The sequence below is a fragment of the Bubalus kerabau genome, chromosome 8, assembly GCF_029407905.1.
Source record: "Bubalus kerabau isolate K-KA32 ecotype Philippines breed swamp buffalo chromosome 8, PCC_UOA_SB_1v2, whole genome shotgun sequence".
NCBI classification, from domain to species: Eukaryota; Metazoa; Chordata; class Mammalia; order Artiodactyla; family Bovidae; genus Bubalus; species Bubalus kerabau.
The window spans coordinates 3,442,629-3,469,346 of record NC_073631.1 but is presented as its reverse complement, the minus strand read 5'-3'; the positions used below and the strand labels follow the sequence as shown (position 1 = coordinate 3,469,346).

Sequence of the window (26,718 nt, the reverse complement as noted above, 5' to 3'; positions counted from 1 at the left end):
GAATATTCATTGGAAGGACTGATGCTAAAGCTGAAGCTCCAATACTTTGGCCACCTGATGCAAAGAGCTGACTCATTGGAAAAGACCTTGATGCTAGGAAAGATTGAGGGCAAAAAGGGAAGAGAGTGACAGAGGGTGAGATGGTTAGATAGCATCACCAAATCAATGGACATGAACTTCAGCAAATTCCGAGAGTTAGTGGAGGACAAGGAGCCTGGTGTGCTGTAATCTATGTAGTCACAAAGAGTCAGACACCACTTAGCAACTGAACAGCAACAAGTGTTAAGAAGTGCCAGCTGCTATTCTTATTTATGGAATTAAATAACAATTAGGTATGCTGCACTATGCCTTCCTGACAGTGTTTCTTTATAAAAGGATAACTCTTGTGAACATAGGAGAAAGTGATTTAGATGAAACTGAAAAGTCTAGCTACTCAAAATGTGTTCCTTACACAGCAGCACCTTCATCATCTAGGACTTTGTTAGAAACTCAGACTCCACATCCTGCCCCCAATCATAATCAGAATCTGAATTTTAGCAAGAATTTTTGGAGGATTTGATTGCCTGTCAGCAGCACTCTGCACAGAAGAAGATGCCTAGGATCAGAGACCTCGATCCCATGCATCTCTTATTTCCTGGTATCATCTCTAGGCCTGTGACTTCAGGAGCCCCAGCTTCCTTCAGTGAAACATTTCCTTGGTCTAGCTAAGACAATCACCTGTCACTGATTCTTTATAGTTCAATTTCAATTCTAATGCTAAAGAATATATCTGCCAGATAAGCATATCAGTTCAGTCACTTAGTTGTGTCCGACTCTTTGCCACCCCATGGACTGTAGCACGCCAGGCTTCTCTGTCATCACCAACTCCTGGAGCTTACCCAAACTCATGTCCATCGAGTTGGTGATGCCATCCAACCACCTCATCCTCTGTCATCCAATGGAATAGAGAGTCCAGAAATAGCCCCCCACACACACTGTCAACTGATTTTGGACAAGGATACAAAAAACACAATAGGGGAAAAAATAGTCCTTTAAACAACTGGTGTCGGAAAACTGGATATCTGCATGTAAAAAAAAATTAAATTGAACTCTGATCTTATACCACACACAAAACCAACTTAAAATGGACTTTTAAAGACTTAAATATAAGAACTGAAACTGTAAACCTCCTAAAGAAAAGCATAGGGGAAAATCTACTTTACATTAGTCTTGGTAACGCTTTCTTGGATATGACACCAAAATGACAAGCAACAAAAGCAAAAATAGACAAGTGAGACATTAAACTAAATAGCTATTGCACAGCAAAAGAAACAATCAACAGAATGAAAAGGTAAGCTGTAGAAAGGGGAAAAAATAATCGCAAACTATATATCTGACAAGGGGTTAACATCCAAAATATGGGTGGAACTCCTCAATGATAAATAAATAACCCAATTTTAAAAAGGCAAATAATGTGAATAGAAATTTCTCAAAAGAAGACATACAAATTGTCAATAGGTACATGAAAAGATGCTCAAAGTCATTAATCCTCAGGGAAATACAAATAAAAACCACAGTAAGATATCACCTCACATTTCTTAGGATGGATCTTATCAAAATAATAATAATAATATGTTGACAAAGTTGTGGAAAAATTGGAGCCTACCATTGGTAGTAATGTGAAATGGTGTAGCAAGTATGAGAAACAGTATGGAGGTTCCTCAAAAAATTAAAAATAAAACTATCACATGATTCAGCACTCCAACTGACAAATTAATGGATAAAGAAAATTATATAAATATATACACATATATACAATGGATACATACATACACAACACACATACATATTGGAGAAGGCAATGGCAATCCACTCCAGTACTCTTGCCTGGAAAATCCCATGGATGGTATAAACACATGTAATACATATGCAGTGAAATATTATTCAGTCTTAAAATTGAAAAAAGTTCTGCCATTTGCAACAAGGATGAACCTGAAGGACATTATGCTAAATGGAATAAGCCAAACACAGAATGATAAATATTTTAAGATTTCACTTATATGAGAAGTCTAAAATGGTCAAATTCATAGAAGCAGAGAATACAACCATGATTGCCGAAGGCTGGGGAGTAGGGAAAGGTATGAAGGTATAATTACACAAGGTGTGTTCTAGAGATTTGCTGTACAATGCAGAGACTGTAGTGAACAGCACAGTGGTGTTTACTTCAAAATTTGTTCACAGGCTAGAACTCATGTTAGCTGCTCTTCCCACATACAAAACAGCAAAACAAAACATAAAAGACAAAAAGACAAAAGGAAATTTTGGAAAGGGTTACAAGATAGCACTAAGTCACATCTGTAGCCTATCAGGCTACAGCTCTGTCCATGGGATTCTTTAGGCAAGAATATTGGAGTGGGTTGTCATTTCCTTCTCCAGGGAAACTTCCCAACCCAGGAATTGAACCCAGGTCTCCTGCATTGTAGGCAGATGCTTTACTGACTGATCTACATGGGAAGCCTTAGATATATCTATATCTTGACTGAGTCAATAGTGTCATGGGTATTTAACTGTGTCAAAACACCAAATTGTACACATTAAATATATGAAGTTCTCTGCATATCAATTATACTTTAACAAAGCTATTTTTTAAAATGAAAATATCTGAAACAAGATGATATACCAAACTTTGATTCTGTTTGTTTTTTTATTTTTTCTATTGCAAATTGCTTCTATTAGAACCTGACTGAACCCCTACTCTTTCTGAAAATGATCACTAGCCACCATAAGGGCACAGTGTGCCCTACTGAATTATTCTGTCAACTGGAAATTAACAATTGACCTGAGGATCCCTTTTTAATGAGAGCATCCCTGCTAGTATTGATTTGTACAGAGCATTATTTCCTGTTGCAATATGAGTAGTAATAATTTTTCCTTGGAGGCACTTTATGTTTTTAAGAGTTCCTATAACAAATAAGATTTTAACAAGGCAGGAGTGATTTTATGTGATTGGAAGCTGTTTGTCATGCACTGCTGATTTGTTTAATTGAACAGGATCTAGAAGATTTCAGTATTACAAATAAGAATCAGCATCAACTCTTGAACATGTATCTGAAACCAGAAATGGAATCTGAGGTGATGGAAACTTTGTGGCAGTTTAAAATTCATGAATAGAAAAGGCACCCAATTTTAGTTTGGAGTCATTTAGGACTCCTCAACGACATCTTCAACAGCCAAAACAATACTAAAATCTTGCACTTTCCTAGCAAATATTTAACATATATATGGGTTTACTGTCGTGTGCAGACACGCGCTGTTGTTAAATTCCTTGACTGATGTTCTGCTTCCTAACACAACTGTAATTTTCTGCTCTTACTCAATAGCCAACCTCTTTGGTGTCATTCTGGTTTCCCAACTACTTTGTTTACCTGTAAGAGACAGTTTCAGTGAAATGAAGGAAAGCATATTTCTATTTAGGCAGATGCCTTGTAAATCTCAAGCTTTCAAAGAGAATATCAATTCTACCCACAAGCCATTATCTGTGATGTCATAGGATTGGTCCTCACTAGGAAACATAGATTAGATCTATCCATACTATATGTCAAGGGCACACAACCTTGAGCTCGTGACTACTCAGTATGTATCAGAAGTTTTGTTGAGACAATCCACAATTCAGGGGAAGGATTTCCATCTTCCTCTGAAGATATTTGCTCTCCATCTCTAAGTCAAAGATACTCTGGGAGGGCGATATCTGGACGGTGTCACACATGCCACAAGAATTCTTGCTTATTCTAGATCACTTTAGAGCAGTAGCATATACATCTGAGTGTCAGTGTGAAAGAAGCTGTAAACATATTAATAGAGCTTATATAAATGACACTGTCAAGGATAATTTTATGTACATCATGCAGTGATTATCCCTCTGAGGAAGTCCTCATTGATGCTCATAAAAGACTCATATATCTTTTGGAAATTGTGTTTACTTTCAGAAAACAGAATTATGTAATTAACAGAGTTTACTTTTTCTTTGTCTGTTGAAAAGCTTATGGCTAACCCGATTCATTGAGTTTTGCCTCATTCTTGGTACCACTTTGTGTTCTCATGCTTGGTTTATTTTCTTTTTGTCACTTCCACTTTTAACATTTATCTTTTACTTCAATTTTAGTTTTCTCTGAAGGTGCCGTAAACCTTTGATGTAATGTGTGCAAATAAATAGTAGGGCCAAATGACTGCCATCAGGGAGTGAACTCTGTCCAAATACAACTATTCATACTGTAAGGACACCTCCTTCTAAACAATCCAATTAAAACCCACCATCTGCATCCTATTGTGCGATTTAAATTCTTATTAAACAAACATCAGAGTGAAATTGCATTGATAAAACAACAGCCAACTTTGCTGACCACAAAGTGGCTTTTTCCTGAAATAAATAGGCAAATTGGAGTAAACAAACTTTATAAGGAGAAAAATAACCAATGCTTACTCACCTCCTTCATTTGTTAAAATAAAAATAAATTTTATTTTAGAAAAAATGGCCTCTCTTTAATAATTCCCTAGAGTATTTGACTTCTAAAGATTCGTTCTTTTTTTTTTTTTTAATAATTTTATTTCTTGATTTATTGTTGGCTATGCTGGGTCTTCATTGGTGCACAAGCTTTCCTCTCGTTGCAGTGCACAGGATTATCATTGCCATGGCTTCTCTTGTTGTGGAGCACAGGCACGTGGATTTCAGTAATTGCAGCAGGAGGGCTCAGTAGTTGAGTCTCCCCAGCTTTAGAGCACAGGCTCAACAGTTTTTGGTGCACAGTCTTACCATATGTCCTGGATTGGCAGGTGTATTCTTTATCACTTAGCCACCAGGGAAGCCTTAAAGAATTTTTCTTGAAGAGATTTTACATTGGGATAAAACAAAACAAAACAAAAGCCTTGAGATGGGGGATTTAAATTATTCTCAGGAAACAAGTGAAAAAATTTTTTTCTCCAGCTTTGTTGAGATATAATTGACATATAACATTGTATATGTGAAAGGCATATATTGTGATGATTTGATGCATACATTTGTTGCAAAATGATTACCACAATAAGGTGAGTTAACAAGTCCATCACCTCACAAAGTTACCTTTTTTGTGTGTATGGTCTACTCTTTTAGAAACTTGCAAGTGTACAATACAGTATCATTAACTATAATCACTATTGTTCAGTTGCTTAGTCATGTCTGACTCTTTGTGACCACATGAACTGTAGCCCATCAGGCTTCTCTGTCCGTGGGATTTTCCAGGCAATAATACTGGAGTGGGTTGCCATTTGCTTCTCCAGGAGATCTTTCTGATCCAGGGATTGAACCCGCATCCCTTGGCAGGCAGATTCTTTATTACTGTATCACTTCAATATGCTATATATTAAATCTCCAGAACTTGTTCCTTTTTTACCTGGAAGTCTGTAAGTTTTAAAACAGCACATAAGAGCAAGTTGTGTTAGCTGCTGTTGTTCCAGGCACAAAGATAAGGAGTGAGAAATTACCATTGGACTAGGCATCTTGGAGTTCATAGATGACCTCAGGTGAGGTTTTGATGGAATAGTAGGAGTTCAAGCTTATTGGAATGGGTTCAAGAGAATATAAGATATTGTGAAGTGGAGAAAGGAAGTACAGGAAATGTTTTCCCAACATTTTTCTAAATAAATGAACACAAAAGTAGGACATAGCTGGGGTGAGTAAGTTTGTTTATTTATTTTTTAAGCATGCATATATGATGATGGAGATGCTCCAGTAGTGAGGAAATCTAATGGTACAAAAAAAAAAAAAAAAGCTTCAAGTGAACCTTTGAGTTGGAAAGAGGAGATAGAAATAACTACGGAAGCAGAAGAGCTGATTTGGGAAGTGTAGAGCATAGAATGTAATAAAAGGAAAGGCAAAATATGAATATAAAAATGTAGGTAGTTCAGTGTGGAACTGTGAGTGCTCTCATTCAATAAAAACAAGAAAAAAAGCCATCACGTGAGCATGAAGAGAGGGAAAGAAACTTCCGTGAGAGAGGTCAAAAAGTTAAGGGAAATATGATGTGATTAGCAGGAGCCTCCAAAGCATTTTAAGCTTTTATGAGCCCCCAAAGAGCTGTTAAAGTGTGTTAGGCATGATGAATGTGAGACCAGTCGGTATCATTGAATACTTTTTTCTGGTTACTTTCCCTTCATGTTGAAGGTGTGGTGCTCATGGAGGACTGGGGTTAATTAGGTGTGAAAATTTGCCAGGAATGAAAAGAAATAGTGGCAAAGATATGGAAGTGATTGCAGTGATGGACCAAGAATTCACAGATAGGAAAGAAAGGAAGTGAAGCACGAGTGGAGTTTGATATGGGTTAATTTATTGGAAGGCCCATTTGGAATGGAGTTGTTAAAAATGGGGTGCAGAGGGAGTGAGTTGGAATGATTTAAGGTGGTAGTCAGAAATTAAAATTAAGGTTATGAAGGGGCTGCAATTATCGGTAATGACAACATCGAGAGTAAAAGCCAGAGGGCTGATAGCAAAAGAGAACAGGTGTATTGGAAGTAGAAATCTCAGGATAAGAGGCCTGGGGGTACTGGAAACATTTTCTGTGGGAATACTGATGTAGCAAAATGTATGACTCATGAGTTGTTAGGAAAAGAGGTGACAAATTAGCAGCTAAAATATCCCAGGGATGAAGGATACCAAAAAACAAAAATGGCATATGACGCATTGAAAGAGCCTGAGCTTCAAAGAATCTTGGGTTCTCTGAGAGGGAAGGTGGGGTAGTGATCTGGAAACAGTAATGAGAAACATTAAGGACTTCTATTAGTTATTTATTGTTGTATAACAAATTAACTCAAAAGCTAAAATAACAGCAATCATTTATTATCCTTCATAGTTTCTTCAAGTCAGTTCAGACAAGCCATAGAGACATTCAGTCTCTATGCTGCAAGGTCTGAAGCCCCACTCAGAAAGCATAAAGCCTAGGGCTGGAATTCATGATGTTTCATTCCCTTCTAGCTGGGACCATTGGCTGAGCACAGGCACTTGGCTCTCTCCATGGACTGGATGTCCTCGAGGCATGGAGGCTGGGTTCCCAGGGGCAAGCAGCCTGAAGGGAGAGAGAGCCAGGCACCAGTTGCATTTCTCGAGCTCCACCTTAGAATTCATGTGACAATTTCTCTGCCACATCCTAGAGAATTACAAGGGTTCATCTGCAACCAAGAGAAAAGAATATAAATGCCATATCCCAGTGAAAGTGTCAACATCATTACTGTATGAACAGTGTGTGGATAGAACTCATAATGATGTGGCCATCTTTGGAAAATATATTGTGCCACAGACAACCACCCTAACTCTAGCATCATTGTAGAAGTAGGGAAAGGAAACACCACAATTTAAGAGGGCTTCCCTGATGACTCAGATGATAAAGGAATCTGCCTGCAATGCAGGAGACCTGGGTTCAGTCCCTGGGTCTGGAAGATCCCCTGGAGAAGGGAATGGCAACTTACTCCAGTATTTTTGCCTGGAGAATCCCATGGACAAAGGAGCCTGGCAGGCTAGATCCATGTGGTCACAAAGAGTCAGACATAACTGATCAACCAACATTTTTACTTTCACAGGGGGAAAACAGCAAATGTAGATACTTTCAAGAAGTTAAAAGAGACAGTTGAAAATGTGCAACATTTTGCTGACTCTAGGTCCTGGAAGAATTTGTAAGGTTGAGAAAGATGAATGAATCACAGTAGGAGATGTATAGCCATACCTAGGTAAGAGTCCAGGTGATAAAGGATGATCTATAAGATTTGGGCTTCTTTTGGTAATGGAGATAAATAGAGATGTAGGGCAGGATGGGATTAATCCTGAGGGTGATGAATGCTGAAAGGGAGACAGGAATTGGACTTATTAGGGAGAGATGGAACACATGGGTGGTGATCTAAGTCATGAACAGGCAGTATTAAATCTTCCAGAGGGATGGCAGTTCCAAGAGTACTTAATATCTTGTAATAAGTCACAATGGAAAAGAAAAAAAAGTGATTAACTTAATCTATCTTATTAACAGATACTGTGAGGAAAATTGTATACTCATATATATAGCAAATGCTAGGAAAGTACTGGATAATATGACACTGACATAATAAAAAGAAAGAAAGCACGTAGAAAACTAGGAATCAAAGTGAATTTTTTAATCTGATAGTGTATCTTAAGATCCTCACCAATTAGCCTACTTAATATTAGAGTAGTTAAGAAATATGGTAATGATAACCTTACATGTGAGACAGTAAAAGAGACACAGATGTATATAACAGTCTTTTGGACTCTGTGGGAGAAGGCGAGGGTGGGATGATTTGAGAGAATAGCATTGAAATATGTACATTATCATATGTGAAATAGATCGCCAGTCCAAGGTCGATGCATGAAACAGGATGCTCAGGGCTGGTGCACTTGGGTGACCCTGAGGGACAGGATGGGGAAGGAGGTGGGAGGAGGGTTCAGGATGGGGAACACATGTACATCCATGGCTGATTCATGTCAATTTATGGCAAAACCACTACAATATTGTAAAGTAATTAACCTCCAATTAAAATAAATAAAGACATACAGATGGTTAAAAAACACATGAAAAGATGCTCAACATCACTCATTATCAGAGAAATGCAAATCAAAACCACGGTGAGGTACCATTTCACGCCAGTCAAAATGGCTGCAATCCAAAAGTCTACAAGCAATAAATGCTGGAGAGGGTGTGGAGAAAAGGGAACCCTCTGACACTGTTGGTGGGAATGCAAACTAGTACAGCCACTATGGAGAACAGTGTGGAGATTCCTTAAAAAACTGGAAATAGAACTGCCATATGACCCAGCAATCCCACTGCCAGGCATACATACCGAGGAAACCAGAACTGAAAGAGATACATGTGCCCCAATGTTCATCACAGCACTGTTTATGATAGCCAAGACATAGAAGTAACCTAGATGTCCATCAGCAGATGAATGGATAAGAAAGCTATCGTACATATACACAATGGAGTATTACTCAGCCATTAAAAAGAATGCATTTGAATCAGTTCTAATGAGGTGGATGAAACCGGAGCCTATTATATAGACTGAAGCAAGCCAGAAAGAAAAACACCAATACAGTATACTAACGCATATATATGGAATTTAGAAAGATGGTAACAATAACCCTGCATGCTGCTGCTGCTAAGTCGCTTCAGTTGTGTCGGACTCTGTGCGACCCCATAAACGGCAGTCCACCAGGCTCCTCTGTCCATGGGATTCTCCAGGTAAGAACACTGGAGTGGGCTGCCATTTCCTCCTCCAATGCATGAAAGTGAAAAGTCAAAGTGAAGTCGCTCAGTCGTGTCCAACTCTTAGTGACCCCATGGACTGCAGCCTACAAGGCTCCTCTGTCCATGGGATTTTCCAGGCAAGAATACTGGAGTGGGGTGCCATTGCCTTCTCCAATAACCCTATGTACGAGACAGCAAAAGAGACACTGATGTATAGAACAGTCTTTTGGACTCTGTGGGAGAGGGTGAGGGTGGGATGATTTGGGAGAATGACATTGAAACATGTATAATATCATATATGAAATGAGTCACCAGTCCAGGTTCGATGCATGATACTGGATGCTTGGGGCTGATGCACTGGGACGACCCAGAGGGATGGTATGGGGAGGGAGGAGGGTGGAGGGTTCGGGATGGGGAAAACGTGTATACCAGTGGCAGATTCATGTTGATATATGGCAAAACCAATACAATATTGTAAAGTTAAAAAATAAAAAAATAAATTTTAAAAATTCTCCCTTAAATTCAGGAAGAATTGAAAGACACATGTTAACATTGCTTAGTCATCAATAAAAATTTAGATATGAAAATAAATAAGAGGTTTAAAATTATAAAGAAAATTTCTATTGCAGATAATCACATATAATGTCATTGATTACAAAGAAGATAATAAATACTCAAAAGAAAAATTATTAGAACAGCTATCACTAACTTTGGTAAACTAAGGATCAATATGCAACATGATGTTATCATCACTTCATGGCAAATAGTGGGGAAACAGTGGAAACAATGGCTGACTTTATTTTTCTGGGCTCCAAAATCACTGCAGATGGTGATTGAAGCCATGGAATTAAAAGATGCTTACTCCTTGGAAGGAAAGTTATGACCAACCTAGACAGCATATTCAAAAGCAGAGACATTACTTTGCCAACAAAGGTCCATCTAATCAAGGCTATGGTTTTTCCAGTGGTCATGTATGGATGTGAGAGTTGGACTATACAGAAAGCTGACCACTGAAGAATTGATGCTTTTGAACTGTGGTGTTGGAGAAGGCTCATGAGAGTCCCCTGGACTGTAAGGAGATCCAACCAGTCCATCCTAAAGGAGATCAGTCCTGAGTGTTCACTGGAAGGACTGATGTTGAAGCTGAAACCCCAATACTTTGGCCACCTGATGTGAAGAGCTGACTCATTGGAAAAGACCCTGATGCTGGGAAAGATTGAGGGCAGGAGAAGAAGCGGATGAACAACAGAGAATGAGATGGCTGGATGGCATCACTGACTCAATGGACATGGGTTTGGGTGGACTCCAGGAGTTGGTGATAGACTGAGAGGCCTGGCATGCTGTGGTTCACAGGGTCGCAAAGAGTCAGACAAGACTGAGTGACTGAACTGAACTGATGCAACACTCAATACCTTGTGTATGTATCAGCAATAACCAGTTATAAAATGTACACTTAACAAAGTATATTTCCAAACAAAAAAAGGAATACCATAAAAATAAAATGCATTTAAACTCAAAAAAAAAAAAAAGGAATACCTAGGAATATTGAGGGGAGCCTGGTGGGCTGCCGTCTATGGGGTCGCACAGAGTTGAAAACGACTGAAGCGACTTAGCAGCAGCAGCAGGAATATTGAATACCTTTTATATCTAAAAGAATTGTAAAGATATTCAAGAAGAAATTATAAAACATTTTATTTCAAGGCATAAAGTAAGATCTTAAAATGTAGTGAGTATTCTGTGTTCGTGAATAGAAAGACTAAATATTGTAGAGACATCAGCACATCCCCAATTCATCTGTTCAAGTTTTCACAGAACTTGGCCAAATTGAAAATGGATGAAACTTATCCACATAAAGAATCATGATTTTGGAATTTCAGAAATCAAGGATAAAGAGCAAATCTTAAAATCCCCCATAAAGAAAACTGGTTGCTTTGCAAAGAAGTAGCAATCAGTTATGCATTTGACTTTTCAGCAGCACAGCAGAAGCCAGGGAAAAATGTGGTGAAGAGTTGAAAGTTGAAAATTTTCACAAGAAGAGGAAGGACAGGAGGGAGCAGAAAGGGGAGGAAGACCCCAGGATAGCAGCCATGAGACAGGCCGTAAATTTTGCTGCCAAGACCATTGTGCCTAAGTCAGTGGTTCTCAGAGAAGTGCACCAGGTCACCTGAAAACTTGTCACAAAGGTAAATTCTCAGGATTATTCTCAGACCTACAGGATCAGACTCTTTGGGGTTGGGGGTCCAACTGTCCATATTTTATCAAGTCCTCTTTGTATTTCTAAAGCAACACAAGAGTGAGAAACACTGATCCAATATGCCCTAATACTCAGCTGTCTTTCAGACCACAAATGTTTCCCAAAATTCTGCTGCTGCTGCTGCTGCTGCTAAGTCGCTTCAGTCGTGTCTGACTCTGTGCAACCCCATAGACAGCAGCCCATGAGGCTCCCCCGTCCCTGGGATTCTCCAGACAAGAACACTGGAGTGTGTTGCCATTTCCTTCTCCAGTGCATGAAAGTGAAAAGTGAAAGTGAAGATGCTCAGTCGTATCCAACTCTTAACAACCCCATGGACTGCAACCTACCAGGCTCCTCCATCCATGGGATTTTCCAGGCAAGAGTACTGGAGTGGGTTGCCATTGCCTTCTCCGCAAAATTCTGCAGTAGGCACCAAATATGGATCTTTATTTTTAGTTTTATTTTGAAAATAGTACATGTTCTGTGTTGACATCTTTGAAAATATACAAAAGGAATGATAAAGAAAAAAAATACCATTTTTCAGTCTAGAAAAAATAAGTGTAGTAAATTTACATTTATCACATTACTTTACTTAAACATATATATGTATACGTGATTTAGTTTCCCTGGTGGCTCAAAACGTAAAGAATTCGCCTGCAATTCAGGAGACCCCATTTCAATTCCTGGGTCAGAAAGATCTGCTGGAGAAGAGATGGGCTACCCACTCCAGTATTCTTGGGCTTCCCCAATGGCTCAGCTGCTAAAGAATCCTCCTGCAATATAGGAGACTTGGAGAACTGGGTTCAATCCATGGGTTGGGAAAATCCCCTGGAGAAGGAAATGGCAACCCACTCCAGTATTCTTGCCTGGAGAATTCCATGGACAGAGGAGCCTGACAGGCTATGGTTGCAAAGAGTCAGACACAACTGAGTGACTAATTCACTTCTTTCATACTTGATTTATGTGGTATGTACATTTTACATAATCTTTTCATTTAAGATTATGCAATGAGTATGTCCCATGTTATTAAAATATCTTCCCCAAATTTATTTTACTGCTACATATTTCATAATATAGTGGTAGTGTGATTGATAAAATGTGCATCTATCAATGGAAACTGAAGGTTTCTCTAACTCATTGAAGAAATAAATAGCAATACAATAAATACCATCATACCTCTTCCTGCAGTTTTATGTCCCTTCTGTAAGTGTGGACCTTTCTGTCAAAGAGGCCATGCTATCGCTCCCTACCTACTACTCGCACGGACTTCTGTGTGTTAATTAACTACTGGGTATATTAACACTCTCCATATGGAATTGCAGTGAAGCTGGAGCAGTATAATATGAGCATAAAGAACTTGGTACTGAACCCATCTGAAACTTATGCTATTCATCTCAGGGAGACAGCAGTGAGTGGTGGCTTGAAGTAGGATCTTAATTCTCTGCCCAATATTGGACCTGAGTAGCCTGTGTGAAAAACTCAGGAATCCTAGCTGCTAGACCACCAGGAATTAGAGGCAAAGTTACCCTGGCTCTTGCTCCATTTGAAAAATGAATTCCTCAAGGAGGCAAAAACTGTAAAAACAGTACAAAGTTTATTATCAGAGACACAGCATAACATAGGGGAGAGCACACAGAGAAACAGTTTGTTTACTTAAGAGAAAAGGGTGATGATTTAAATCACTTATATAAGACAGTACTTCTGGAGTCTTTGCTTACTTTTGGCCAACTATTTCATTTCTTTGTCCAAACCTGCCCTGCCCTAGGACTCTGCCCAAAATGTGTGGGTGCTTTTTGCCAAGATGGATTCTGGCCCAGAGGTCTGTGAAAGGCTTGACATCACCCATTATGAACCCAAGGAACCTGTCTGTGCCTGTGCAGTTGGGGAGTTTTCCTTGACCTCAAGAGTGGTCATCTGGGGAGGAGCTAAGATGGTGGAGGAGTAGGACGGGGAGAACACTTTCTCCCCCACAAATTCATCAAAAGAACATTTAAACGCTGAGTAAATTCCACAAAACAACTTCTCAATACTGGCAGAGGACATCAGGCACCCAGAAAAGCAACCCAAGTCTTCAAAAGGAGGTAGGAAAAAATATAAAAGACAAAAAAAGAGACAAAAGAGGGAGGGACGGAGTTCCATCCCGGGAAGGGAATCTTGAAAAGAGAGAAGTTTCCAAACACCAGGAAACCTTCTCACTGCCGAATCTGTGCCAAGCCTTGGAAGCACAGAGGGCAAAATAACAGGGAGGAAAAATAAATAAACAATTAAAACCCGCAGATTGTGAGCCCTATGGTAAGTCCCCCAGCGGAGAAGCAGCGCAGACGCCAGCACACTCCACTAGCAAGCGGGAGTTGGGCAGGGAGGCGCGGCGCGGGCTGCATCGCTTAGAGTAAAGATCTGGTCTGAATACCCTGAGCGCTATCTGAGCGAAATAATTTGGGCTAGCAAACCAGACTGTGGGATATCTACCACACGAAAAGCCAGCCCTAACCTAAGACACCGCCAGGCCTGTGCACAGAACAAAGGACTGAACAGAGATAGCCGGCTGCAGACCATCCCCCTCTGGTGACAGGCAGCTAGAGCCAGAAGGGGGCAATCGCAGCCCAGAGAGAAATTATCTATAAAACTGTAAGCAGGCTTCTTTGCTAACTAAAACTTCTTGGGGGTCTGGATGGTCAACATCTGCCTGAGAAGGTGTGCCGGTTGTACACCTAAGTAACTGAGCGGCGGGGAGGCGATAAGTGGCAGCAATCGCGCTCACCAAACACCTCATCACCTGAGCTGCTTGGACCTGGGAAGGGCACAAAACGCAGGCCCAACCGAGTCTGCACCTCTGAGGACTACCCGAGTGCCTGAACCTGAGCGGCTTGGACCTGGGAAGTGCAGGCAGCCCAGGGCCGCCCACGGATAGTTCCCGGCGGAGCAACCTAGAATCTGAGCAGTGTGGACAGGAAGGCTACACGTGCCGTGAGCGGGGGCAGACCCCAGTGTGGCTGAGGCACTGCGAGCACATGCCAGTGTTATTTGTTTGCAGCATCCCTCCCTCCCTCCCCACAGCGCGATTGAACAAGTGAGCCAAAAAAAAAAAAAGTGTCTTCCACCGTCCCCTTTGTGTCAGGGTGGAAACCAGACACTGAAGAGACCAGCATACAGAAGAAGCTATAACAGAGGGAACCAACTTGGAAGCTACAGGCAATAGATTAAAACCCTGTGGTTAGTACCAACTACATAGGAAGGGGCCTATAGATCTTGAGAAATATAAGTCGGACCAGGGAACTAGCCGAAAATGAACTGAAACCACAATACTCACAACAAAACCAGAGAAAGGCCTAGATATATTTTTACTATTTTTACGATCATTCTTTCTTTCTTTTTTTTTTAATTTTTTTTTAAAAAATTTAAGTCCTGTATTATTCCTTTAATTTTCACTTTTATAACCTATTACTTTGCAAAAAAAAAAAAAGACCTTTTTTTTTACAAAGCAAACTTCATATATATAAATTTTATAATTTTTTGACCTTTTTTGTTTGTTTGTTTTTGTTCATTTCTTTAACATTGTATTTTTGAAATTCCAAACTCTACTCTAGATTTTTAATTTTAGCTTTTTGGTATTTGTTATCAATTTTGTACCTATAGTTTATATATATATATATATAATTTCTGTGACTTTTTTTTCTTTTCTCTGTTTCTTTCTATTCTTCTTTTATATAACATTGTATATCTGAAATTCCAAACTCTACTCTAGATTTTTAATTTATGTTTTTTGGTATTTGTTATCAATTTTGTACATGTATTTTCTTTATAATTTTAGTGACTTTGTTTTTGTTTGTTTGTTTGTTTGTTTGTTTTGGTTTTTTTTTTTTTGCTCTCTTTCTTTTTCTTCTTCTTTTTTTTTTAACATTGTATTTTTGAAATTCCAAACTCTACTCTAGATTTTTAACTTTTGCTCTTTGGTATTAGTTATCAATTTTGTACCTATATTTTCTTTATAATTTTCACGACGTTGTTTGTTTTTGTTTGTTCCTTTTTTCTCTCTTTCTTTCCCTTCTTCTTTCCTTTAACATCATATTTTTGAAATTCCAAACTTTACTCTAGATTTTTAATTTTTACTTTTATGTATTTGTTACCAATTTTGTACCTTTAAGAACCCAATCTTCAGTACCCATTTTTCACTAGGGAGCGAGATTACTGGCTTAACTGCTCTCTCTCCCTTTGAACTCTCCTTTTTCTCCACCAGGTCGCCTGTGTCTCCTCCCTAACCCCTCCCCACTCTACCCAACTCTGTGAATATCTGTGTGTTCCAAACGGTGGAGAACACTTAGGGAACTGATAACTGGCTGGATCTGTCTCCCTCCTTTTCATTCCCACCTTTTATCCTCCTGGCCACCTCTGTCTCCTTCCTCCTTCTTCTCTTCTCTGTATAACTCTGTGAAAATCTCTGAGCGGTCCAGTTTTGGAGTGCACATAAGGAAGTGATTACTGGCTAGCCCACTCTCTCCTCTATTGATTCCACCTCATCTCATTTGGGTCACCTCTAACTCCCTCCTCCCTCTTCTCTTCTCCATGTAACACTGGGGACCTCTCTGGGTGACACTCACGGTAGAGAAACTTTTCATCTTTAATGTAGATGTTTTATCAATGGTGCTGTATAGAAGGAGAAATTTTGAAACTACTGTAAAAATAAGACTGATAACTGGAAGCAGGAGGCTTAAGTCCAAACTCTGACTCCAGGGAACTCCTGACTCCAGGGAACATTAATTGACAGGAGCTCATCAAACGCCTCCATACCTACACTGAAACCAAGCACCACACAAGGGCCAACAAGTTCCAAGGCAAGACATACCAAGCAAATTCTCCAGCAACAAAGGAACACAGTCCTGAGCTCCAAGATATAGGCTACCCAAAGTCACCCCAAAACCATAGACATCCCATAACTCATTACTGGACACTTCATTGCACTCCAGAGAAAAGAAATACAGCTCCACCCACCAGAACACCGTCACAAGCTTCCCTAACCAATAAACCTTGACAAGCCACCAGTACAAACCCACACACAGTGAGGAAATGCCACAATAAAGAGAACTCCACAAACTGCCAGAATACAGAAAGGACACCCCAAACTCAGCAATTTAAGCAAGATGAAGAGACAGAGGAATACCCAGCAGATAAAGGGACAGGATAAATGCCCACCAAACCAAACAAAAGAGGAAGAGATAGGGAATCTACCTGATAAAGACATACAGATGGCTAAAAAACACATGAAAAGATGTTCAACATCACACATTATCAGAGAAATGCAAATCAAAACCACTATGAGGTACCATTTCACACCAGTCAGAATGGCTGCAATCCAAAAGTCTACAAGTAATAAATGCTGGAGAGGGTGTGGAGAAAAGGGAACCCTCTGACACTGTTGGTGGGAATGCAAACTAGTACAGCCACTATGGAGAACAGTGTGGAGATTCCTTAAAAAAGTGGAAATAGAACTGCCTTATGATCCAGCAATCCCACTGCTGGGCATACACACTGAGGAAACCAGAAGGGAAAGAGACACGTGTACCCCAATGTTCATCGCAGCACTGTTTATAATAGCCAGGACATGGAAGCAACCTAGATGTCCATCAGCAGATGAATGGATAAGAAAGCTGTGGTACATATACACGATGGAGTATTATTCAGCCATTAAAAAGAATACATTTGAATCAGTTCTAATGAGGTGGATGAAACTGGAGCCTATTATACAGAGTGAAGTAAGCCAGAAAGAAAAACACCAATACAGTATACTAACATATATATATGTAATTTAGAAAGATGGTAACAATAACCCTGTGTACGAGACAGAAAAAGAGACACTGATGTATAGAACAGTCTTATGGACTCTGAGAGAGAGGAGAGAGTAGGAAGATTTGGGAGAATGGCATTGAAACATGTAAAATATCATGTATGAAACGAGTTGCCAGTCCAGGTTCGATGCATGATACTGGATGCTTGGGGGTGGTGCACTGGAACGACCCAGAGGGATGGTATGCAGAGGGAGGAGGGAGGAGGGTTCAGGATGGGGAACACATGTTTACCTGTGGCGGATTCATTTTGATATTTGGCAAAACTAATACAGTTATGTAAAGTTTAAAAATAAAATAAAATTAAAAAAATAATAAAATAAAATAAAATAAACTTTGCCAGAAAAAAAAAAAAAAAAAAGAATTCCGAATAATGATAGTGAAATTGATCCAAAATCTTGAAATCAAAATGGAATCACAGATAAATAGCCTGGAGACAAGGACTGAGAAGATGCAAGAAAGGTTTAACAAGGACCTAGAAGAAATAAAAAAGAGTCAATATATAATGAATAATGCAATAAATGAAATTAAAAACACTTTGGAGGCAACAAATAGTAGAATAACAGAGGCAGAAGATAGGATTAGTGAATTAGAAGATAGAATGGTAGAAATAAATGAATCAGAGAGGATAAAAGAAAAACAAATTAAAAGAAATGAGGACAATCTCAGAGACCTCCAGGACAATATTAAATGATACAACATTCGAATCATAGGGGTCCCAGAAGAAGAAGACAAAAAGAAAGACCATGAGAAAATACTTGAGGAGATAATAGTTGAAAACTTCCTTAAAATGGGGAAGGAAATAATCACCCAAGTCCAAGAAACCCAGAGAGTCCCAAACAGGACCCAAGGTGAAACACCCCAAGACACATATTAATCAAATTAACAAAGATCAAACACAAAGAACAAATATTAAAAGCAGCAAGGGAAAAACAACAAATAACACACAAGGGAATTCCCATAAGGATAACAGCTGATCTTTCAATAGAAACTCTTCAAGCCAGGAGGGAATGGCAAGACATACTTAAAATGATGAAAGAAAATAACTACAGCCCAGATTATTGTACCCAGCAAGGATGTCATTCAAATATGAAGGAGAAATCAAAAGCTTTTCAGACAAGCAAAAGCTGAGAGAATTCAGCACCACCAAACCCGCTCTCCAACAAATACTAAAGGGTATTCTCTAGATAGGAAACACAAAAATGGTGTATAAATTCAAACTCAAAACAATAAAGTAAATGGCAACGGGATCATACTTATCAATAATTACCTTAAACGTAAATGGGTTGAATGCCCCAACCAAAAGACAAAGACTGGCTGAATGGATAAAAAAACAAGACCCCTACATATGTTGTCTACAAGAGACCCACCTCAAAACAGGGGACACATACAGACTGAAAATGAAGGGCTGGAAAAATATTTTCCATGCAAATAGGGACCAAAAGAAAGCAGAAGTAGCAATACTCATATCAGATAAAGTAGACTTTAAAACAAAGGCTGTGAAAAGAGACAAAGATGGTTACTACATAATGATCAAAGGATCAATCCAAGAAGATATAACAATTATAAATATATATGCACCCAACATTGGAGCACCGCAGTATGTAAGACAAATGCTAACAAGTATGAAAGGAGAAATTAACAATAACACAATAATAGTGGGAGACTTTAATACCCCACTCACACCTATGGATAGATCAACTAAACAGAAAATTAACAAGGAAACACAAACTTTAAATGATACAAAAGACCAGTTAGACCTAATTGATATCTATAGGACATTTCATCCCAAAACAATGAATTTCACCTTTTTCTCAAGCTCACATGGAACCTTCTCCAGGATAGATCACATCCTGGGCCATAAAGCTAGCCTTGGTAAATTCAAGAAAATAGAAATCATTCCAAGCATCTTTTCTGACCACAATGCAGTAAGATTAGATCTCAGTTACAGGAGAAAAACTATTAAAAATGCCAACCTATGGAGGCTGAACAACACGCTGCTGAATAACCAACAAATCACAGAAGAAATCAAAAAATAAATCAAAATTTGCATAGAAACGAATGAAAATGAAAACACAACAACCCAAAACCTGTGGGCCAGTGTAAAACAGTCCTAAGGGGAAAGTTCATAGCAATACAGGCATACCTCAAGAAACAAGAAAAAAAGTCAAATAAATAACCTAACTCTACACCTAAAGCAACTAGAAAAGGAAGAAATGAAGAACCCCAGGATTAGTAGAAGGAAAGAAATATTAAAAATTAGGGCAGAAATAAATGCAAAAGAAACAAAAGAGACCATAGCAAAAATCAACAAAGCCAAAAGCTGGTTCTTTGAAAGGATAAACAAAATTGACAAACCATTAGCCAGACTCATGAAGAAACAAAGGGAGAAAAATCAAATCAATAAAATTAGAAATGAAAATGGAGAGATCACAACAGACAACACAGAAATACAAAGGATCATAAGAGACTACTATCAGCAATTATATGCCAATAAAATGGACAATGTGGAAGAAATGGACAAATTCTTAGAAAAGTACAACTTTCCAAAACTGGACCAGGAAGAAATAGAAAATCTTAACAGACCCATCACAAACACGGAAATTGAAACTGTAACCAGAAATCTTCCAGCAAACAAAAGCCCAGGTCCAGACGGCTTCACAGCTGAATTCTACCAAAAATTTAGAGAAGTGCTAACACCTATTCTACTCAAACTCTTCCAGAAAATTGCAGAGGAAGGTAAACTTCCAAACTCATTCTATGAGGCCACCATCACCCTAATACCAAAACCTGACAAAGATCCCACAAAAAAAAGAAAACTACAAGCCAATATCACTGATGAACATAGATGCAAACATCCTTAACAAAATTCTAGCAATCAGAATCCAACAACACATTAAAAAGATCATACACCATGACCAAGTGGGCTTTATCCCAGGGATGCAAGGATTTTTCAATATCCGCAAATTAATCAATGTAATACACCACATTAACAAATTGAAAAATAAAAACCATATGATTATCTCAATAGATGCAGAGAAAGCCTTTGACAAAATTCAACATCCATTTATGAAAAAACTCTCCAGAAAGCAGGAATAGAAGGAACATACCTCAACACAATACAAACTATATATGACAAACCCACAGCAAACATTATCCTCAATGGTGAAAAATTGAAAGTATTTCCTCTAAAGTCAGGAACAAGACAAGGGTGCCCACTTTCACCATCAGTATTGAACATAGTTTTGGAAGTTCTGGCCACAGCAATCAGAGCAGAAAAATAAATAAAAGGAATCCAAATTGGAAAAGAAGAAATAAAACTCTCACTATTTGCAGATGACATGATCCTCTACATAGAAAACCCTAAAGACTCCACCAGAAAATTACTAGAACTAATCAATGATTATAGTAAAGTTGCAGGATACAAAATCAACACACAGAAATCCCTTGCATTCCTATACACTAATAATGAGAAAACAGAAAGAGAAATTAAGGAAACAATTCCATTCACCATTACAACGGAAAGAGTAAAATACTTAGGAATATATCTACCTAAAGAAACTAAAGACCTATATATAGAAAACTATAAAACACTGGCGAAAGAAATCAAAGAGGACACTAATAGATGGAGAAATATACCACGTTCATGGATTGGAAGAATCAATATAGTGAAAATGAGTATACTACCCAAAGCAATTTATAGATTCAATGCAATCCCTATCAAGCTACCAAAGGTATTCTTCACAGAGCTAGAACAAATAATTTCACAATTTGTATGGAAATACAAAAACCTCGAATAGCCAAAGCTATCTTGAGAAAGAAGAATGGAACTGGAGGAATCAACCTACCTGACTCAGGCTCTACTACAAAGCCACAGTTATCAAGACAGTATGGTACTGGCACAAAGACAGAAATATAGATCAATGGAACAGAATATAAAGCTCAGAGATAAATCCACCCACATATGGACACCTTATATTTGACAAAGGAGGCAAGAATATACAATGGATTAAAGACAATCTCTTTAACAAGTGGTGCTGGGAAAACTGGTCAACCACTTGTAAAAGAATGAAACTAGAACACTTCCTAACACCATACACAAAAATAAACTCAAAATGGATTAAAGATCTAAACGTAAGACCAGAAACTATAAAACTCCTAGAGGAGAACATAGGCAAAACACTCTCCAACATACATCACAGCAGGATCCTCTATGACCCACCTCCCAGAATATTGGAAATAAAAGCAAAAATAAACAAATAAGACCTAATTAAACTTAAAAGCTTCTGCACAACAAAGGAAACCATTAGCAAGGTGAAAAGGCAGCCTTCAGAATGGCAGAAAATAATAGCAAATGAAGCAACTGACAACTAATCTTAAAAATATACAAGCAACTCCTACAGCTCAACTCCAAAAAAAATAAATGACTCAATCAAAAAATGAGCCAAAGAACTAAATAGACATTTCTCCAAAGAAGCCATACAGATGGCTAACAAACACATGAAAAGATACTCAACATCACTCATTATCAGAGAAATGCAAATCAAAACCACTATGAGGTACCATTTCACGCTAGTCAGAATGGCTGTGATCCAAAAGTCTACAAGCAATAAATTCTGGAGAAGGTGTGGAGAAAAGGGAACCCTCTTACACTGTTGGTGGGAATGCAAACTAGTACAGCCACTATGGAGAACAGTGTGGAGATTCCTTAAAAAAGTGGAAATAGAACTGCCTTATGATCCAGCAATCCCACTGCTGGGCATACACACTGAGGAAACCAGAAGGGAAAGAGACACGTGTACCCCAATGTTCATCGCAGCACTGTTTATAATAGCCAAGACATGGAAGCAACCTAGATGTCCATCAGCAGATGAATGGATAAGAAAGCTGTGGTACATATACACAATGGAGTATTACTCAGCCATTAAAAAGAATACATTTGAATCAGTTCTAATGAGGTGGATGAAACTGGAGCCTATTATGCAGAGTGAAGTAAGCCAGAAAGAAAAACACTAATACAGTATACTAACGCATATATATGGAATTTAGAAAGATGGTAACAATAACCCTGTGTATGAGACAGCAAAAGAGACACTGATGTATAGAACAGTCTTATGGACTCTGTGGGAGAGGCAGAGGGTGGGAAGATTTGGGAGAATGGCATTGAAACATTTATAATATCATGTATGAAACGAGTCGCCAGTCCAGGTTTGATGCACAATACTGGATGCTTGGGGCTGGTGCACTGGGATGACCCAGAGGGATGGTATGGGGAGGGAGGAGGGAGGAGGGTTCAGGATGGGGAACACATGTATACCTGTGGCAGATTCATTTCGATATTTGGAAAAACTAATACAATATTGTAAAGTTTAAAAATAAAATAACATTAAAAAAAAATGATCGTCTTATTTCTTTACTTCATCAGAGCTCAGCCTCTGCCATTAACATTGTCCTTGGTGTGTCAGGGAAAACAGAGCTCCAATTTGGCTGCTTGACAAACTCTGGGGTTTGTCTATCTCCTTGAAAGAAAGTGTTAGTTGCTCACTTGTGTCCGACTCTTTGTGACCCCATGGACTGTAGCCCTCCAGGCTTTTCTGTCCATGGGAATTCTCCAGGCAAGAATACTAAAGTGGGTTGCCATTCCCTTCTCCAGGGGATCCTCCTGACCCAGGGATCGAACCCAGTTCTCATGCACTGCAGGCAGATTCTTTACTGTCTAAGTTACTAGGGAAGGCAGGTAGGGAAGTCCTACCTCACTAGAACTGACCCTTAATCCTGTTGGAGGAAAAAGTACATTGTCACAGCCACATGGAAGCAGCCCAGCCCAGTCCAGCAGAGCTGAACACGTATTCAGTCTATACCCAACAATTTTGCCCCAACTCTCACACAATGAGATAAGTACGGGAGTGTTCAGAGCAGCATTTCTTTACAAGAGCAGGAAAACTAAAAATAGCTCAGTGTTCATCAGCTGAACAACAGGTAAACTGTGGTATTTTGATAGCAGGATATAGTTCAGTCACTAAGTCGTGTCCAACTCTATGACCCCATGGATTGCAGGACACCAAGTCTTCCCTGTCCATAACTATCTCCTGTACTTTGCTCAAACTCATACTTGGTATTTTGATAATGGGATATTAAGCAGTAGTAAAAAGGAATGAATTATAACTAAACATAACAATATGGATGAAATTAAAAACTGAAGAGAATTTTTTTAATGTACCATGTACTATTAAAAAAATTAATGCCAAAGGAAAATGAAGCTGCAATTGTAGCAATGGTATTATCAGCAGTAATATCCTGTTTCTTATTATTGGTTCTCATAAAGTCTTAAAACCAAATACACTGGGTCAGCACTTGGTTTAGTTAAGTCTTTTGCTTTCCCTTATAAAAAATTTATTTTATTGATCCATCATCTAACCACTGATTTAGGAGAGTGTTCATCACATTGCATCCCTCCAGCATAGTACATCCTCCATGACCACTTAACAGGCAAAAGGCACCACATTGGTTGAATGTGATTTTTTAAAACATTAACAGTCTTGAGTCTTTTTAAGTGGGCATAATCATTCTACTTCTTAGCACTAAATCTGCCCAAATACTTTGGTGACATTTTCAGCAAGTTATATAATTGAACTGACTTCTAAAAACAAACTACTAATTTTCCCATAGGGAGCATGTGTGTAGTGGGGGAGGTCAGGGTAGAAGGATCATTCCAGGAAAGAATTCTGCTGCTGCTGCTGCTAAACCACTTCAGTCATCTCTGACTCTGTGTGACCCCATAGATGGCAGCCCACCAGGAAAGAATGAGCAGCACACTAATAACAGACATGTTAAATGTGCAGGTTCTGAAAATTCTGATTTCTTTAATGCAATCCCAGGGAGTATAGAATTTTAGGAGACAAGAATGGCCCACAAGGTTGAGGGCGGGCTCTTTTTCAACTATGGTAAGTGTTATAAACTTGGTTCATAAAATGTTCTATAATAAACACTTGATAAACTACATAACATTGAAAATTATTTAATTAATTAATTTGCACATCAGATTTTGTTTTAGAATGAAAACTGGTGGTAGTGAAGAGGACAAGTTGAGACATGAAAACAGGAAGTATCAGGCTTGTGAAGTCATTGGGAAAAAGAAGGTGCTGGTTGAAAAAAGCCAGTGTCCATGGAGAAGTGAGCAGAATAAATCCAGGGCCACTTCAGAGGCAGAATCAACAGGATGGTGATTGACCAGATTCAGTGCTAAGTGACTGTTTAGCACTAAAGTTCTCACCTCAGTCAAGCAAAATGGGAATGTTGCCCTAATGATTATAAAATATGAGAAAGGAAAGAGAAACACAGATGTGTATGTGGTTTTTATTTTTACTGCTGCTGCTAAGTCGCTTCAGTCATGTCTGACTCTGTGCGACCCCATAGATGGCAGCCCACCAGGCTACCCCGTCCCTGGGATTCTCCAGACAAGAACACTGGAGTGGGTTGCCATTTCCTTCTGCAATGCATGAAAGTGAAAAGTGAAAGTGAAGTCGCTCAGTCATGTTTGACTCTTAGGGACCCCATGGACTGCAGCCTACCAGGCTCCTCTGCCCATGGGATTTTCCAGGCAAGAGTACTGGAGTGGGGTGCCATTGCCTTCTCTGACAATGGCACCTCACTCCAGTACTCTTGCCTGGAAAATCCCATGGGCAGAGGAGCCCCTTTATTTGGAGGATTTTTGTTCCCATTTTCCAAGTTGTCCTACTTCTTTCTTAAATTCTGTAGTGCTCCTGACAATCTTTTCAAATATTGTTCTATGTCTGAAATTTACTTTTCTTACCCAAAATATGTTTCTTTTTTTTTTTTTTCCTAGTGCTGGAAGTGCAACTGCTACACTTTATGTCTTCCTTTTGCTCCTCTCGATCATATTCCTTTTACCTGAGCCCCCTGAGTTGTGTCCTAGAAGCAGACATCCATCAAAGTATGATCTAAATTCCCTTCATCAAGAGGCTTCGTCCAGTGACTTCCTCTCTGTCTGTCTTGCAGGTGGGCTCTGCTGATAGGGAGCAGCTGCAGAAGAGAGAAAGAGCAGAGAGGACTGGGGAAGGGGGTAATTTCCCAGGCTGCCCAATCACTCTCTGTATCTCCAGGCTGGTTCTGAGATTCTGGGAACTTCTCTGTCCCCTTCTCCCCTTGCTTCTTCGGAGGGAGTGGAGCCCCCATCACCTACCATGAGCTCAGAACACTGCATTCTTGCTTTAGGTTTCACTATGGGATACTCTGCCCATATCTTTGTTAATAGTGCCTTGATTAAACTGCTGTCAAATTGCTCATATTGCGTGTAACATTTCTGTTTCCTGCTGGGATGTTAACAGAAACAGAAATTGGTACTTGAAATAGCTCTAGGAAACAGAATTTCAACATGAATTCTAGGATTGAGTTCCTCTCCTTGCATTAGGGAAAGGGGCAAGAGTAACTAACTGCATCTGGGGGATCATGATTATTCAAATTAAAGTAGATGCAATGAATGGCGAGTAGTTGGAATATCAGTTTGCTGTATCAGGCTCCAGGGTGATAACATGGGTTAAAAGATTATGCCATTAGGTGGTTTTTTTTTTTTTTTTTTTCTGATCTACAAAAGAGCTTCTCCATTAGTGGCAATTTTGTCCCCCAAGGAACTTTTGGGCAATGTCTGGAGACAGTGACTGTCACAACTTGGGTGTCTAGAGGGTAGAAGCCAGTAATGATGCTAAACATCCTACCATGCAGAGGAAAGTTCCCACAACAAAGAATTAATCTGCCTCAAAATGTCAACAGTGAAGAAGATGATAAACTTACCCTAGGGAGGAATGGAAAGCAGTGAACATAAGATTGAGAACTTGACCAGAAATCACAAAGTCTCAGTAACAGATCAAAAGAGATCTTCATCTCCTGGAGTTTTGGGGCAGGTAGGCCTGAAGACTAAGTCAGAGGTCTGATCATAAGGACTGCAGAGAAGTACTCAGCTCTGCAAAATCACATCCATACCAAGGTGAGGGTCCTGCTAAGGAAGTTGGTGTGGTGGGGGGGTGGGAGGGGTGGATTGGAGGGGCGGTGCTGAGACATGAGATAGGTATATTTGTGCCAAAAGAGACATGGTAGGAAATTGGACTCTCAATTATTTCTGAATTCTTAGCCAACAGAGAGAGCCATTTAACTTTCCAATAGGAAGCCAATCTTCCATCATATAAAAGTTTATGAATGACTTCACTTCAGCCAGTAGCTCCACCAGTTGATGCCAGTTCTCCCCACAGCCCACCTGCCAGGTGCCTGCAGACAACAAAATCAGAGGTTCCAAAATCAACAGGACAAAGAAGTACAAGATCCGCTCTTGAAGCAGATATATACTCCCCAAAAACCACAGGATTAAGTAAATCTC

At 39.2% G+C, this 26,718-nt stretch overlaps 1 long non-coding RNA gene across 1 annotated transcript; it reads right to left on the bottom strand.

Moving 5' to 3' along the window:
- Nucleotides 1–6,817: 6,817 nt before the first annotated feature.
- LOC129658479 (uncharacterized) lies at nt 6,818–26,316 on the bottom strand. Its single transcript, XR_008717358.1, has 3 exons — nt 26,139–26,316; nt 25,239–25,370; nt 6,818–7,176 (listed from the first exon to the last, which is right to left on the bottom strand). It is a non-coding gene; the product is annotated as an uncharacterized LOC129658479 (long non-coding RNA).
- Nucleotides 26,317–26,718: the final 402 nt, after the last annotated feature.